The sequence below is a fragment of the Mobula hypostoma genome, chromosome 19 (genome assembly GCF_963921235.1).
Source record: "Mobula hypostoma chromosome 19, sMobHyp1.1, whole genome shotgun sequence".
In the NCBI taxonomy this organism is placed as follows: domain Eukaryota; kingdom Metazoa; phylum Chordata; class Chondrichthyes; order Myliobatiformes; family Myliobatidae; genus Mobula; species Mobula hypostoma.
This window is the reverse complement of record NC_086115.1, coordinates 58,897,071-58,912,738: the sequence shown is the minus strand read 5'-3', so window position 1 is coordinate 58,912,738 and position 15,668 is coordinate 58,897,071. Positions and strand designations below refer to the sequence as shown.

General features: G+C 38.2%; 1 protein-coding gene across 2 annotated transcripts in view; it reads right to left on the bottom strand.

Moving 5' to 3' along the window:
- Nucleotides 1-15,668, bottom strand: part of nhlrc2 (NHL repeat containing 2) — a 102,204-nt gene that overhangs the window by 38,106 nt on the left and 48,430 nt on the right. The window lies entirely within an intron of this gene.

The window sequence follows — 15,668 nt, the reverse complement described above, 5'->3', positions numbered from 1 at the left end:
GGATACAAAAGAAACCTGATCATCTGGTGGAAACCTGTACGGACATGGGAGAAAAGAACGCAAACTCCACACAGACAATGCCCAAGATCAGGAATTAAATCAGGTAACTATCCATAAGGTAGCAGAGCTACTGATACACCACTATTCGTACTGCGGCCACATTTTACTGTGCTTCCTGGGTCTCTTGCTGCATTATGTTGTAAACAAAACTATTATCTGATAGAACATAAGCAATAGCAAAATTATATTATTTTCAAGAGGAAAACAATCACACACTAATGCGAATAAGTAATACTTTGAGCAGGGGTTTGGTTCCCACAAAGAAATGCATCAAATACAACACTCCAAGAATCGTAAAGGTGAACTATCTACTGTATATACAGTATATTCTGAAAAATTAAATTAAAAGCTATCACTCATGGCTATTCTCCAAAATACTAAGCTTACAAAATAATTCCTACTAAATTCAGTATTTTAGCTTTTATTAAAGTAATTCTCCCATGTTAATATATTGTACAGGCTTAATCACTAAAACAATCTGATGATCGCTAAAGTAACAAAGTTTAACGGGTAAAACCTTCTTTTGAAATCCCCAGTGAATCTCCTGGTGTATGTGCCAAAACTCAATGAAAGAAATGCACTGTGAGGAGAAACAATTATAAATGCAAGCAGAGTATGCTGTGATTAGTATTTTAGTTTCTATAAGGGAATGTTCAAATGTTCACTTTCAGAATTTACAAAGATGAGGTATGTAAAGCACACAATATCACAAGCTGTTGTTAACATCACATGTGTTAGAAGAGAGTCTACACCTTGCTGATGTGCTGAGTTTTGCACTCACAGTGAAAGCCTATACCCCACAAGAGAGAAAAACATAGTTTAGCAAAATAGGGAGTGATCAGGGAATATTTTAATTGATAAACCATTAGTCAAGTTATTTTACATTGCTAATTCCAAAGTATGTTTGTCTATTCTGCAAGCAAAAGTATCTTTGATTAAGTCAGTTCAAGTTTTGTTCCTATTTATCACAGTTGATGAAAAATTATTACCTAACTCAACTGAACTTTTAAAATAATAAATGAGAGATTTAGGAAACTAAATATAATATCAACCTGTTTCAGTGCTTACAGTTCAACCATGAAATCAGTGTGCTTCACATCGAGAGTCAGACCCAATATCTGCATGAAAATTAAATGAGAACACTTCCTACACTAGATTTGCCCTGTTATCTCTGTAAACAGTGCTAAGTGACAATGGCTAAACAGCTCCTCATTAGCCAATCAAGCATATACAAGGTTGATTTTGGACTATTTATTGGTTTAATAAACATCATGATGATTAGATTATATTAAGTTTAATCTTCAAACTATAAAATAAGCACTTACAGAACACTTGTTTCAGATGATCCTATAATCAAGTGTTTCAAGAAAAATGCAAAGGACAACGGTTTTTGTTACTCGTGACATATTGAGTAAATATCTCAAGCACAAAGCATCCCATTAAAGCAGCTTATCTTAAAATGGGTTGAAATCAAATAATTAAGTATTGCAGTGGTAGCCCAAAGTGCAAGAATGCAGATCTACCAGTGAAAGAATAGAGATGTACAACTTGTACTATCTCATTTTTCAAGAACATAAATATCAAGCATTGTTGTGACATCACTGTGGATATTCTGGACTGGGTTTTGAGCAATGAGGAAGGGTTAATTAGCGATCTTGTCGTGAGAGGCCCCTTGGGTAAGAGTGACCATAATATGGTGGAATTCTTCATTAACATGGAGAGTGACGTAGTTAATTCAGAAACAAAGGTTCTGAACTTAAAGAGGGGTAACTTTGAAGGTATGAGTCGTGAATTAGCTAAGATAGACTGGCAAATGACACTTAAAGGATTGACGGTGGATATGCAATGGCAGGCATTTAAAGGTTGCATGGATGAACTACAACAATTGTTCATCCCAGTTTGGCAAAAGAATAAATCAAGGAAGGTAGTGCACCCGTGGCTGACAAGAGAAATTAGGGATAGTATCAATTCCAAAGAAGTAGCATACAAATTAGCCAGAGAAAGTGGCTCACCTGAGGACTGGGAGAAATTCAGAGTTCAGCAGAGGAGGACAAAGGGCTTAATTAGGAAGGGGAAAAAAGATTATGAGAGAAAACTGGCAGAGAACATAAAAACGGACTGTAAAAGCTTTTATAGATATGTAAAAAGGAAAAGACTGATAAAGACAAATGTAGGTCCCCTGCAAACAGAAACAGGTGAATTGATTATGGGGAGCAAGGACATGGCAGACCAATTGAATAATTACTTTGGTTCTGTCTTCACTAAGGAGGACATAAATAATCTTCCAGAAATAGTAAGGGACAGAGGGTCCAGTGAGATGGAGGAACTGAGCGAAATACATGTTAGTAGGGAAGTGGTGTTAGGTAAATTGAAGGGATTGAAGGCAGATAAATCCCCAGGGCCAGATGGTCTGCATCCCAGAGTGCTTAAGGAAGTAGCCCAAGAAATAGTGGATGCATTAGTGATAATTTTTCAAAACTCGTTAGATTCTGGACTAGTTCCTGAGGATTGGAGGGTGGCTAATGTAACCCCACTTTTTAAAAAAGGAGGGAGAGAGAAACCGGGGAATTATAGGCCGGTTAGCCTAACGTCGGTGGTGGGGAAACTGCTGGAGTCAGTTATCAAGGATGTGATAACAGCACATTTGGAAAGCGGTGAAATGATTGGACAAAGTCAGCATGGATTTGTGAAAGGAAAATCATGTCTGACGAATCTCATAGAATTTTTTGAGGATGTAACTAGTAGAGTGGATAGGGGAGAACCAGTGGATGTGGTATATTTGGATTTTCAAAAGGCTTTTGACAAGGTCCCACACAGGAGATTAGTGTGCAAACTTAAAGCACACGGTATTGGGGGTAAGGTATTGGTGTGGGTGGAGAATTGGTTAGCAGACAGGAAGCAAAGAGTGGGAATAAACGGGACCTTTTCAGAATGGCAGGCGGTGACTAGTGGGGTACCGCAAGGCTCAGTGCTGGGACCCCAGTTGTTTACAATATATATTAATGACTTGGATGAGGGAATTAAATGCAGCATCTCCAAGTTTGCGGATGACACGAAGCTGGGTGGCAGTGTTAGCAGTGAGGAGGATGCTAAGAGGATGCAGGGTGACTTGGATAGGTTGGGTGAGTGGGCAAACTCATGGCAGATGCAATTTAATGTGGATAAATGTGAAGTTATCCACTTTGGTGGCAAAAATAGGAAAACAGATTATTATCTGAATGGTGGCCGATTAGGAAAAGGGGAGGTGCAACGAGACCTGGGTGTCATTATACACCAGTCATTGAAAGTGGGCATGCAGGTACAGCAGGCGGTGAAAAAGGCGAACGGTATGCTGGCATTTATAGCGAGAGGATTCGAGTACAGGAGCAGGGAGGTACTACTGCAGTTGTACAAGGCCTTGGTGAGACCACACCTGGAGTATTGTGTGCAGTTTTGGTCCCCTAATCTGAGGAAAGACATCTTTGCCATAGAGGGAGTACAAAGAAGGTTCACCAGATTGATTCCTGGGATGGCAGGTCTTTCATATGAAGAAAGACTGGATGAACTGGGCTTGTACTCGTTGGAATTTAGAAGATTGAGGGGGGATCTGATTGAAACGTATAAGATCCTAAAGGGATTGGACAGGCTAGATGCGGGAAGATTGTTCCCGATGTTGGGGAGGTCCAGAACGAGGGGTCACAGTTTGAGGATAGAGGGGAAGCCTTTTAGGACCGAGATTAGGAAAAACTTCTTCACACAGAGAGTGGTGAATCTGTGGAATTCTCTGCCACAGCAAACTGTTGAGGCCAGTTCATTAGCTATGTTTAAAAGGAAGTTAGATATGGCCCTTGTGGCTACAGGGGTCAGGGGGTATGGAGGGAAGGCTGGGTTCTGAGTTGGATGATCAGCCATGATCATAATAAATGGCGGTGCAGGCTCGAAGGGCCGAATGGCCTACTCCTGCACCTATTTTCTATGTTTCTATGTTTCTATAATCTGAACAACCCCCAGATTTTTTTTCATAATGCTGATTTAATAATTTAAAAATAGTCAATAAAGCTTTATTTGTAGTGCAGAAATGTCCAGATTTCCACAGTATCCTGCAGTCTGATATATTCCTTGTGTAAACAAGTGGTAAATGTTCATGAAATGATTAAGGATTTAAGGAAATGAAGACCATCTGAATGTAACTGGAATATAAGATATCTAACTAAGAGGAAGTCTTTGCTACCCTGTAATGATCCTTTTTAAGTCAACATTTTTCACTCCTACTTTTCTCTTCTTAGCCAGCCAGTGGTGTAGTGACACCTGCACCAGACTTCGAGGTGAGTGGGCCTGGGTTCGAATCTGGCCAGCTCCTTGCACACTTTCTATCTGTGCTGGGGTGAGCGTCAAGCTAGCAACTCGGCCTCATGAAAAACAGACAAATGCTAAAGAAATGCTAAGGTTGCTGCCCGATGCGCCACAAGGAGCAGAGAGGAGTAACATTTCTTCTTCTTATACTTTCCAGTAATGTTATTACGAATCAGTGCTCAGCTCTGAGGCATATCTTGTGTGGAATGAGAGGTTCTGTTTATTATCCCACCATACAGATCTTGCATTTCCATGAAGGTGCTCAGACAACTAGTAAAGCTCTTTAAAATGTATCAAGAAGCTTTTCTGATGAACATTAGATGAACATTAAACTAATTTGGATTTGTAAATGTTTATCACACATTTAGTCAGCTAAATATATTTTTTGATTAAGCAACATTTTTACTACAAATTAGTAGTAATGCTTCCTGCTTTTGAAAGCTCTAATAAATTTGCTTGCAGTTCCAAACATGCTGTGGAAAATCTTTTGTTGCCCTGAGAACATAAGTCAGCTTGCCTCTTCTGGTGTGGTCCATGCAGTTTTCTGCTGAGAGCCCGGCTTTTTGCTTATCAACGTAGCACAAATAGCAAGTGGCAGCACTGACAGAATAACTTTGATAACCTATGAAGTTCTACCCCCAGTGCTACCAGTTAAAATTTATGTTTAAAAACACATTGAAGCTATAAATTACAGCAAATAAACTGCTTCACTTATCCTTGTGGCAATTGATTTCTGCAATACATTTCGATGAACCCACTATACTTGTGTCAGGTTAATGTGGCACTGGTTTGACAGGGATATTTCTCAGCCTAAAACTAAGGAAATCTACAGAGCAACACACAAATAATGCTAGAGGAACTCAGCAGGTCAAGCAGTATCTGTAGAAATGAATAGAGAACTTTTCAGGTCAAGACCTTTCATCAGGCCTAGAAAGGTAGGGGGAAGATGCTGGAATAAGATGGTGGGGGTGGGGGGGATGGGGTGGAGGACAAGCTAGAAGGTGATAGGCAAGGCCAGGTGAGTGGGGGAGGGGGTTGAAGTGAGAAGCAGGGAGGTGACAGGTGGAAAAGGTAAAAGGGCTGGAGAAGAAAGAATCTGATGGGGGAGGAGAGTGGATCGTGGGAGTAAAGGAAGGAGGAGGGGCACCTCAGGGGAGGTGACAGGCAGGTGAGGAAAGGAGATAAAAGGCCAGAGTGAGGAAATGTAGAAGATGGAAGAGGGAGGGGAAAAATTATGGAAGTTGGAGAAATCGATGTTTATGCAACAGGTTGGAAGCTACCTAGACGGAATGTGAGGTGTTGCTCCTCCAGCCTGAGAGTAGCCTCATCATGACAGTAGAGGAGGCCAAGAACCAAGATCTCAAAATGGAAATGGGAAGAATTTTTTTTGCTGGATCCTGAGGACTTCCCTGTACATTGCAGGTGTCTCATAGGTCGGGTTCTGCTGTGGGAATAGAATAGTTCTGCTACAGCTTGTACTTGTGAATAGCAAGTTATGTGCAGATGTGGCATTAGACTTTGCCTGTTTTGATTCTTAAGTAAAGAAATCACATTTCCAATTAAATTATAAGATGGAAATATTATAATTATTGATTGAAACAGCACAAAAGACAATCAACTAACTGTGCCTTTACTGGATTTTGAAAGTGATTCTATTAGTCACTCTCTGCACTCTTTTCTCTAGCTCTGCAAATCTCTCCCTTTCAAGTATTTAGCTAATTTCTTTCTGAAAGTAATCACTGAATCTACTTCCATCACCCTTTCAAGTTGTGTTTTCCAGATCATAAACATTCAAAGATGTTTTGCTTGTAAAGCTTCTGGTTCTTTTCAATATGTGTCCTCACATTACCAATTTTCCTACCACTGGACAGTTTACTCTATTATTAATTTTCCATATTAGCTGTTTCAGTGTCTGTTGAGAAAAAAGGAGTTTTCTGTAGTATTACTCATAATTATCAATATTTTCCAATGTCCCACAGCCATATTCTAATCAGAATCTTTCTTTTTAAATCTTTTTATTGAGTAAGTATACAAAAAAGGTAAGCCATATAAACATTAATACAATGTTAAAGTATAATAAAATTCCAAAAGATAACAATACCAAAAAGAAAATACTACAAACAATGTAATTTAAGCATAAGAAACCAAAATAACATAATAGTATACTAGATTTTATATATATCAGTGGAAAAAAAGAAAAAAAACCCCCCCAAAAAAAACCCACCGTGCAACTAACTAAAAGCAAAGCAAAGCAATGGGCTAACTTGAAACCAAACAGAGTTAAACTTAAAATCACGTCCTCAATCCCGACCTCCATTAAAACAGTGAAAAAAAAACAAGAAGGGTAAATATTACATTAAATGAAAATATCGAATAAAAGGTCCCCAAATCTGTTCAAATTTAAATGAAGAATCATGAAGGTTACTTCTAATTTTCTCCAGATTCAAACATAAAATCGTCTGAGAAAACCAAAAAAAGGTAGTTGGAGCATTAAGCTCTTTCCAATGTTGTAAAATACATCTTTTCGCCATTAAAGTAAGAAATGCAATCATTCTACGGGCTGAAGGGGAAAGATTACTAGAAATTTTAGGTAGTCCAAAGATAGCAGTAATAGGGTGAGGAGAGATATCTATATTCAATACCTTGGAGATAATATTAAAAATGTCTCTCCAAAAAGTTTCCAAAGTAGGGCAAGACCAAAACATATGAGTTAAAGAGGCTATCTGCCCCGAACATCTATCACAGAAAGGATTAATATGCGAGTAAAAACGCGCTAACTTATCTTTGGACATATGTGCTCTATGCACCACTTTAAATTGAATTAGGGAATGTTTAGCACAAATAGAGGAAGTATTAACTAATTGTAAAATCTGCCCCCAATCATCCACAGAAATGGTAAGCCCCAATTCCTGTTTCCAATCTACCCTAATCTTATCAAATGGAGCTTTCCTGAGTTTCATAATAATATTATAAATCATAGCCGATGCACCTTTCTGACATGGATTAAGGTTAATTATCGAATCTAAAATATATATAGGAGGAAGCATTGGAAAGGAAGGAAGTATAGTACTTAGAAAATTTCTAACTTGTAAATATCTAAAAAAATGTATTCTTGATAGGTTATATTTATTAGATAATTGTTCAAAAGACATAAGGGAACCATCTAAAAATAAATCCAAAAACCGTAAAATACCCTTAGTCTTCCAAGTTTGAAAAGCGCGATCCGTAAAAGAGGGAGGAAAAAATATGTTACCTAAAATAGGAATCGCTAACCCGAATTGATTAAGATCAAAAAATTTTCTGAATTGAAACCAAATACGCAAAGCATATTTAACGATCGGGTTAGAGACCTGCTTAAGGCGTTTCGAATCAAAAGGAAGAGATGAACCTAAAATAGAACCAAGTGTATAACCCTGAACAGATTGTAATTCCAATGCTACCCATTTAGGAATAGATAGTATATCCCGGTCAAGTAACCAAAATTTCATATGTCGAATATTAATAGCCCAATAATAAAATCTAAAGTTAGGTAATGCTAAACCTCCATCTCTCTTAGCTTTCTGTAAATGTATTTTACCCAGTCTCGGATTCTTATTCTGCCAAATAAATGAAGAAATTTTAGAGTCGACTTTATCAAAAAAAGATTTAGGAACGAAAATTGGTAATGCCTGAAACACATATAAAAATTTTGGCAAAAAAAACATCTTAACTGCATTAATACGACCAATCAAAGTTAAATATAAAGGAAACCATTTAGATGAAAGTTGAGTAATATGGTCTATTAATGGTAAAAAGTTAGTCTTAAATAAATCTTTATGTTTACAAGTAATTTTAATCCCAAGATATGAAAGGTAATTATTAATCAATTTAAATGGAAATTTATAATATAAGGGAAGATGTTTATTAATCGGAAAAAGTTCACTCTTACTAAGATTTAATTTATAACCTGAGAAAAGACCAAATTGTGCTAATAACTCTAAAACAGCAGGAATAGATCTCTCAGGATTAGAACATATTCTAATCAGAATCTAAAGAATTAATAGCTGATTCTTTGATGAATTTACCACATCAATAAATTACGAATGGTTATGAAAATAAATGTGGCAGTGCACCTTGGTCACATATAAATGTCATGCACATCCTTCAATCAACATGACGGTAGGGATGGTGTACTTTTTGCCATATTCTGCTAGCATATTTATAGCAATCTGTAATGGCTAGAACGTGCCACAATCATGTACCTTCCCTTTGTTCTGTGGAAAGATCTCCCAGGTTTCATACTTCTGTTACACTTGGAGAGAGAATTCTGAATTGCATCGGACATGGTTAAGTAATGTCAGCTATAAATACTGGTTTTGGCACTGCTTAGAACAAATGTAATGAAATTAATTCGGAATATTGCATAACCTTAAATACAGTGCTTATAAAAAGTATTTGCACACCCCCCCCCCCCGGAAGTTTTCATTTTCTTTTACTGTTTTACAACATTGAATCACAGTGGATTTAATTTGGCTTTTTTGAGACTGACCAACAGAAAAAAAAAACCTTTTGCGTTAAAGGGAAAACAAAATGATCTAAATTAATTAGAGATGTAAAACACAAAATAATTGATTGCATAAATATTTATCCCCTTTAATATGACACATCAAATCATCACTGGTGCAGCCAATTGGGTTTAGAAGTAACATAATTAGTTAAATGCAGTCAAGGTGTTTCAATTAAATGTCCCATGTCTGACCAAGAGCAGAAGCGCATTGGAGTCTGCACAATTTGGGCAAAAGTGGGCATTTCCCTCAGTGTTGAAACATCATCAGTAATCTGGATCACAAATGCATGAGGACAGCTCTCATCATTGACTGCCTTTCCAACACCTGAGGTAACCATAGTTCCTTTCAGACTGAGACTGTACCACCTAGAGCAGGGGTTCCCAACCTGGGGTCAATGGACCCCTCAGTTAATGGTATGGATCCATGGCATAAAAAAGATTGGGCACCCCTTACCTAGAGAGAAGCAGTCTCCTTAGCTTTGGGACAGTATTTTTGCTAGTGTCTAAATTGACATGTAATTTGTGGTAAAAGGCAAATTGTCCATATTTCTTGCCAATGCACAAAGAGAATTTACTCTTGTTTGATGGTTCTTTCACCTCTAACTTGCAATTTGGTGCAATCTGGTGCCAGTAAAGACCTGTGCCTTTACTTTGAATTGTGAAATAACTCAAAGCCATGCATGAACGCCGAACAAACCCCATTCATAATAACTAAATAAGCTTTGAACAGTTAACCATGACACCGAGTCATGTCATCTGCAGAAATTCTCCGATGACTCGGCAATAGTTCGGTGTATAAAAGGAGGACTGGAGGATGAATACAGGGCCCTGGGGGAGGACTTTATCGAATGGTGCAAGCTGAATCATCTGCAGCTCAACATCAGTAAGACAAAGGAGATGGTGATGGACTTTCGGAAGACCAAGCCTGTTACTATTGACGGTGAGGTCATGGATGTGGTGAGGACCAACAGATAGCTGGGGTTGCACCTGAATGACAGACTTGAGTAGAGCACCAACACAGAGGTTGTGTGCAAGAAGAACCAGAGTTGCCTCTACTTCCTGAGGAGAATGAGGTCCTTTGGAGTATGCAGACCTCTCCTTCACATGTTCTACCAATCTGTAGTTGCCAGTACAATCTTTCATGCAGTGGTGGGCTGAGGCAATGGCATCAACACAAGTAATGCCAACAGGCTCAATAAACTGATTAGAAAGTCTGGCTCTGTTACAGGAGTCAAACTGGACATACGGGAGGCTTTGGTAGAACAAAGTACCCTCTAGAAAATCCTGGCAATTCTGAACAATGTTTCTCACCCTCTACATGGCACCTTGGCCGAATAGAGGAGCACCTTCAGTAATAGACTAAGAGAACTGCACTGCTCCAAAGATTCTTATCCTTGGCCTTTACGCTCTATAATGAGTAACCTATAGGTGGGAAGTGATAACCTCCTCCTGTTGGACTGTTATAAAGCCTGTTTGCCACACTCTGCTATCACTGACACCTTTACAATATACATCACTTCTTATCTGGACAGTGTGAACATGCACCTATTACTGTATAATATTACAGTAATTCTTGCACTACCAAGTTATCAGTGTGAACTGTAAATCTTGTAATGCACTTTTGACTTGTAAATCTTGTACATCCTATTTTTAAGGTAACTTGTTTTTTTATTTTTCTTACTTCTGATACTTGTATATCTGTGCACTTGTAATGCTACTGTGGCACTGTAATTTCCTTTGAGATCAATAAAGTATCTTCGCATAGCAATGAACCATCAAACATGTGAAAATACTGCAACATTTCTGGTGTCCAGAAATATTACAAACCTATTACAATCTCAATTATTCTATAGATTTATTGAGTCTGCCTGCAAGAAAATTAATCTCGGGGTTGTAGGTGGTGACATAATAAATTTACTTTGAACTTTGAACAATCCTTTAAAAATTATTTAAAAATGCCTGAAGAACTTAGAAACATTTAATAACAGCCAAACAATTAAATAACTAAGTTAAACATTAGTTACCTTAATTATTGTCTTCCACTAAAATTGATAGCTATGCAATCCTGAACAGGTTGTTGGTACAGATTCTCCATTGCAGATGACAGGAAATTGCTGTAGTTTCAGATTTCCCTATACAGTGGAGCACAGTTCAGAAAATAAGTCACTAGACAGCTGACTTTAATTTTGTGGCCCTGTACTTGCATTCCTGCATATGAAGATGCAGAAATTGTGCTCAGTTGTTACAGAGCAGTTGACAAATACTAACAGATTTGATGAGAATTTTCAAAAAAAGCCTGCCTATCCTAACTATATTGTAGTGTGCATCCATTTCAGTAAGCAGATAAAGGCAGCATAATTCAGCTTGTGACATTGCACTTATGCTGTTGGCACATCCTGAAACACATGGACCTATGACTGAATTGCCAGCTTTAAACAATATTGGCAGTGGAGTTTGACAAAAAAAAGACTTTCATTTAGAGAAGTAAATTAGTACTGAATAAAAATGAATCTACTCTCTCTTGTACTGGTTCGATCCCTCATGGTGAGGCCTTTCACATTGAAAAGATCTTCCATGCTGTAAACCTGCAATGTATGTGAGATCATGACAAGCTCCAGGCAAAATAAGCTAGCTAGATTATGCTCTGTAATACCTTAAAATGTACCGTATGTGTTTTCATTTTATCATCCTGTAAAGGCGATTCCCATATGCTCTCATTTTTTTTGATGGTGGCTGGTTCTCCAAGAATCTTCTATGATCACAGACTATTATTTTAAACTCTGAACCTGAGAGATTCTGTGTGTTCTTATTTAGAAAGTGTAAACAAAATTAAAACAAGGCTTTACATTCTTTCATATCCTATTGGGACTCATTCAGACACCAAGAAATGTTCAACCAATAGAATTGCTCCAAGTTACTACAGCTTTGATGTTCTAAGATTTAGATATCTCTGACATAAAGCCTTGGCCTTTTTCTGAATTAATTACGAAATCAGCCTCATTACCCCACATTCCAAACACTTTGAAAATGCTTCCTTTAACAATGCAAACAAAATATCAAATACTTCTTGATGCTCATGCATGCAAGATATAGAGATAAATTAGTGTTCAAAAGTAAAACCCAAAAGCCTGTCACAAATAATAAACTAGAAGGAAACATTCAGTCTTCCTGACTCTGTGGCGTCTTTGTTCCTGTTCACACGCAATTAAGACCTTTAAAGTAACATGACTGGTGTAGAACATGAGTTTTACTGGAGACTGATTTCTGTCCATTTCCCATTCTAATCTTTCAAAAGTTAACAATATGCACTCTAATGGTAGCAATTCAAGAGCCACTTTCCACAAACTAAATCAGTGAAGAACCCCACCCTGCATCCCTTCCTGCTTTCTCTCATATTTTTGATTGACACTGCCATACACTATGGACTAGAGCTCTTGTCACATAATAAATTGCTGTTCACATCCATTGCTCTCAATACAAATGCAAACATGAGAGGGAGTCTTTTGATAGATCGCAAAACAATGCAATAAAGAAATAAAAGAGAAATAAAAAAGAATGGAAAGAAATCTGACAATATTTGGATTTTGACAAGTACTGGAATTAACTCAAGAAAGTCTGCAGATGCTGGAAATCCAAAGTAACATCCACAAAATGCTGGAGGAACTCAGCAGGTCAGGCAGCATCTTTAATTAACTCATTAATTTCATTCATTCAAGAAAAGTAATCCCTTATTCACTGGAATCTTTTCCATTCATAAAAAATACCAAAGTACAGATTCTCTCTTGGCTATTAGTCATCAACATGTCTCTAGAAATTACCCCTAAATTTATTAGATAGAAATTAAAAGGTTTTGTTAGTATTATCAGAAACAATGCAACAACTTTTTCTTGAAAACACCTGCTTTTAGGCTCTGTGTTTTGAGTTTTGTATGTGTACTACTTAACTGGTGTTGGTCATATTCCGGGTTTTATTGCTTGTTTGAAGTTTGCAATCTACAAAGCCATTCCATAAGCAGGGGTCTGCAAAGGTAGTTTATGCAAGGCAGATTTCAGTGAATAAATGACAATGAGACTCAAGAAGTACTGCTGCAAGTTATTCTGTAGGTTTATAGGCACTCTATATACATGATAGCTTGCCATTAGTTTGGGTATGCAGGAGCCTGGCTGAAATAAAGATGTTAATTAACAACAGGAACATTTGTGTTCTTCCTGTGCTAGATTATTTACTAATCTCTTTCAATCCTGGGTTTTACAATCATTTTCTTGTGTAATATTCTACCAATTATTTTTGTACCTCTTCTTTGATAGACTACAGAAAAGTACAGCACAGGAATGAGCTCTTCAGCCCAACACATCTACATTGACTATGAAGAATTAAACTAATCTCATCTGCTCACACATGATCCATAAATCTGTATTCCCTGTCAGTTCAGATATCTGTCTAAATGCCTTTTAAATGCTATTATCATATCCATTTCTACTATCGCCCCAGCGTTGCATTCCAGGAACCTACCTCTCTGTGTAAACCTTTTACTCTGCATATCTTTAAACTTTTCCCCTTTCACCTTAAAGCTATATCTTCTACTGTACTATTCAGAATCAGATTTAACATCATCGGCATATGTTATAAAATTTGTTAACTTTGCCGCAGCAGTACAGTGCAATATATGATATTAGAGAGAAAAAATAATAACCATTTGATATTTCAACCCTGGGAAAAAAAAGTTCAAAGTAAATTTATTATCAAAGTACATATACGTCATCATATGCAACCCTGAAGTTTATTTTCTTGTGGGCTTTCACAGTAAATACAAGAAACATAATAGAATCAATGAAAGACAAGCAACCAACTGTGTAAACAAAAAAAAATCAAGAAAGAAAAAAATATTGAGAACATGAGATGAAGAGTCCTTGAAACTTCATGGGTTATGTTCAGTTCAGTGTTGGGGTGAGTGAAGTTGAGTGAAGTTGTGTGAAGTTATCCCCTCTGATTGAAGACCCTGATGGTTGAGGGGTAGTGACTGTTCCTGAACCTGGTGGTGTTGGTCCTTGAGGCTCCTGTACCTCCTTCCTGATGACAGCAGTGAGATGAGAGCATGGTCTGGATGATGGAGGCCCTTGATGATGGATGATGCTTTCCTGCAACAGCACTCCATGTAGCTGTGCTCAATGGTGGGAAGGACTTTACCTGTAAATGGACAGAGCTGTATCCACTACTTTTTGTAGGCTTTTCCAGTCAAGGGCCTTGGTATTTCCACACCATGCTGTGATGCAAACAGTCAATATCCACTCCACCACACATCTATAGAAGTTTATCAAAGTTTTAGATGACATGTCAAATCTAGGCAAACTTCTAAGAAGGTAGAGGCGTTGCCATGTTTTCTTCGTATTGGCACTTACATGCTGAAACCAGGACAGATCTACTGAGATGTTAACACTGAGAAATTTAAAATTGCTGACCCTCTCCATCGCTGATTTCCCAATGAGGACTAGCTCATGGGCCTCTGGTTTCCTCCTCCTGTAGTCGATAACCAGCTCCTTGATCTTGCTCACACTGAGTGAGGGGTTGTTGTTGTGGTACCACTCAGCCAGATTTTCAGTCTCCCTCCTATATGCTGATTTGTCCCCACCTTTTATTTGGACAAAGACAGTAGAATCGTCAGCAAACTTAAATATGGTATTAGAACTACACTTAGCCTCATAGTTATAAGTATAAAGCGAGAAGAGCAGAGGGCTAAAGACACGTCCTTATGGTACACATGTGCTGATGGTGATTGTTGAGGAGAAGTTGCCAATCTGAACTGACTGGGGTTTGCAGATGAGAAAATCGAGGATCCAGTTGCACAAGGAAGTATTGAGGCCGAGGTCTTGGAGCTTATTGATTAGTTTTGAGTGGATGATAATGTTGAATGCAAAGCTGTAGTCAATGAAAAGCATCCTGATGTATGCGTCTTCACTGTCCAGATGTTCCAGGGTTGAATGAAGAGCCAATGAAATGGCATCTGCTGTGACAGTAGGCAAACTGGAGTGGATCCAAATTGCTTCTCAGAGGAGCTGGTAAGTTTCATCACCAACCTCTCAAAACACTTCATCACAGTGGATGCAGGTGCTACTGGACGATAGTCATTGAGGCAGGCTACCATGTTTTTCTTAGGCACCGGCATGATTGGAGCCTGCTTGAAGCAGTTGGTTACCTTCAACTGCCGAAGTGAGAGGATAAAAGTATCAGTGAACACTCCAGCCAGTTGACCAGCACAGATCTTTAGTACTCAGCTGGATACCCCATCTGGACTGGATGTTTTCCATGGGTTCACCCTGCTGAAGGTGCTGTCACATTGGCCTCAAAGATTGAAATCACAGGGCCATCAGGGACTGTGGAAGTTTGTGAAGGTGCTTCTATCTACCCTAATATATCCATCTACTCAATTTAAACTTTTATCTGATTCCTCCTCAGTCTCCAGTGCTCCAGAGAAAACAATTCACGTTTGTTCGACCTCTCTCAATAACTAATAGATTCAATCCTTGTGAACTTCAGTACTATCACAAAATCCTCCATATCCTTTCTATAGTGTGGTGATTAGACCGCACAGAAACTCCAAATAGAATCATTGAACACTACAGCACAGAAACAGGTCATTTGGCCCATCTGGTCTGTGTGAACCATTAATCTGCCTAGTTCCATCAACCTGCACCTGGACCATAGCCCTCCATATGCCGCTCATCCATGAAAC